Here is a 2831-nt window from a genome sequence, read left to right as displayed (position 1 = left end):
CTTCTTTGTCTCTTTTTACAGTTTTTGTTTGAAAGTCTATTTTGTCTGATATGAGTACTGCTACCCCAGCTTTCTTTTCATTGCCATTTGCGTGGAGTATCTTTTTCCATCCCTTCACTTTCAGTTTGTGAGTGTCTTTAGGTCTGAAGTGTGTCTCTTGTATGCAGCATATATATGGGTCTTGTTTTTTTATCCAGTCAGCCACCCTATGCCTTTTAATTGGAGCATTTAGTCCATTGACGTTTAGAGGAGCTATTGATAAGTATGTACTTACTGCCATTTTTTAGCTTTTTTTCTCAGTGTTTTAGTAGTCCTTCTCTGTTCCTTTCTTCTTCTATACAGAATTGATGGTCTCTTTAGTTTGACCTCTGTCTGAAAGCTGTACTCTTTAACTCCCCTCCTCCCTCATGTTTTTGATATCATATCTAACCTCTTTGTTGTGCATTTGTATCCATTACATTCTAATCATGGAAATAGATAATTTTTCCTATTTGTGGACTTTTCTTTTCCCCTTAAATCAGTCCCTTTAACATTTCTTGTAGCACTGGTTTCTTGGTGACAAACTCCTTTAATTTTTGCTTATCTGGGAAAATTTTGATCTCTCCTTCCATTTTGAATGATAACCTTGCTGGGTAGAGTATTCTTGGCTGTAAGTTTTTTCCTTTTAGCACTTTAAATATATCGTGCCATTCTCTTCTAGCCTGTAAGGTTTCTGCAGAGAAGTCAGCTGATAGCCTTATGGGGTTTCCTTTGTACGTAACTTGACATTCTCTTGCGGCTTTTAGGATTCTCTCTTTATCTTTAATTCTGGACATTTTGATTATGATGTGTCTTGGTGTGGGTCTCTTTGGGTTTATCTTGTTTGGGGCTCTCTGTGCTTCCTGTACCTGGATGTCTGTTTCCTTCCTTAGGTTAGGGAAGTTTTCATCTATTATTTCTTGAAATAGATTCTCTGACCCCTTGTCTTGCTCTTCTCCTTCCGGGACACCTATAACACGGATGTTAGTGCGCTTGATGTTGTCCCAGAGGTCCCTTAGACTGTCCTCAGCTTTTTAATTCTTTTCTCTTTTACCCGTTCACCTCGGGTAATTTCTTCTAGTCTTTCTTCCAGCTCGCAGATCCGTTCTTCTGTATCCTCTACTCTGCTTTTGAGTCCCTCTAGTGAATTTTTCATTTCCAGTATTGTATTCTTCATTTCTGATTGGTTCTTTTTTATATCTTCCATTTCTTTGTTGACATTCTCACTGAGTTCATCTATTCTTCTCCCCAGATCAGTGAGCATCCTTAACACTCTTAGTTTGAACTCTCTGTTGGGTAGGTTGCTCATTTCTGTTTCACTTAGTTCCTTTTCTGGGGTTTTGTCCTGTTCCCTTACTTGGAATGTATTCTTTTGCCTCTTCATTTTGCCTCTTTCCCTGTGCTTGTGTCTATGTATTAGGTAGGTCAGCTACGTCTCCTGCTCTTGGATAGGGGACCTTATGTAAGTGATGGCTTAGGAGGCTTCCAGTGTGCTTCCCTCAGTTCTCAATGTTCCAGGGGTGACCCCTATGTGGGCTACGTGTATCCTTCTGTTGTGGCCTGTTTGCTCTCCCTGTAGGCGCCCAGGGAGGCTGAGTTATGCTTCTGGCCAGCTGTTGTAATGCTCAGCTGCTTGTAGTTGTTGTGGGCCCTTCAGTCTCTTTATCAGGTGTGGGGATCCCCAGCACAGTTGGCTGCAAGTTCTAATACCACATTTGTGTTGCAGTATTTCTTTTAAGTGATTAGGCCCCCACCGTGGCAGGTTGTTAGGCTCAGGGCCTTACAATTGCTGTAAGCCTCTAGCCTATTAGATCTCTTGTCAGCTCTCTGAGGATTGCAGCTGGGTGGGGCTGGCCTCAGGCACAGGAGCACCCAATTGTTTCAGGTTTTGGAAGGTGGAGCAAACCTCCTATGTGGGTCTTTGAGAAGTACAAGTCTTCTGCAGCTGACAAGCCCTGTTGCCCACAGGTCCACACACACAGTCAACACAGTCCTGCCCCGTGTGAGCGCCCCGACCTCCCCAAGCGGACCCAGTCTCTCAACGGCGGGAGCCCCACACACTCTGCCACCGCCCCACACTCTCCACCCGCTCCTTGTGCACACCCTGCCCTGCTCAAGTCGGCTCAGTTGCCAGGCTGCAGAGAATCCAGTCACCAATCTATGCAGGCCCACAAGTTGCGTGAGGGCTTGTTGTTGGGTGGGGCCAGTCTCTAGGGTGGGCTGGCTGCCCTGGCTGAGCTGGATTAAATCGGTGCTCTAGCGGGTGGGGCAGACCCTGGGCTAGCAGGCCTCAGGGAGAACTCCAATGGCGTCTGTGTCAGCACGCTCACACCAGGCCACAACAATGGCCGCCGCCAATGTCCCAGTCCCTGGAGAGGTCTCACCCCTCACCGAGATGCACTCAGGGCCTATTAGGTGAGTCTCTTGTCACCAAAGCACTGTACACCTTTCTTTCTGGTGATTTTAGGGTGCTTCCTGAAACGGGTGAGTTTGCACGCGGGCCCTTTAAGAGCCAGTTTTAGTTTCTTTGTGAACCGGGTTTTCTGGGGGTGCTCCCCAATGTTTTAGTAGCAGGCACAGTCAGATATTATGCCTCTGGTCTCGATTGTGCTGGATCCACAATATGCCCACAGCGGGGGTGCTCCCCGGCTCAGGGCCCCGCGCCTCCAGGGAGGCTGCGTACCTGTGAGCTGCTCCCGGCAGCCGTGAAGCTGGCGGCTTGTGAAGGCGGCGTTTTTCCTCTCCGGAAGGGAGTCTCTGCCTCTTCCACCTCAGTTAGGATTGTCCGTTGTTGCAGGAGTTCCTCTTATCCA

Source organism: Ceratotherium simum, chromosome 3 (genome assembly GCF_057802395.1).
Source record: "Ceratotherium simum simum isolate JZ-2026a chromosome 3, ASM5780239v1, whole genome shotgun sequence".
NCBI classification, from domain to species: domain Eukaryota; kingdom Metazoa; phylum Chordata; class Mammalia; order Perissodactyla; family Rhinocerotidae; genus Ceratotherium; species Ceratotherium simum.
The sequence above is the reverse complement of the archived record's forward strand: the minus strand, read 5'-3'. Positions refer to the sequence as shown.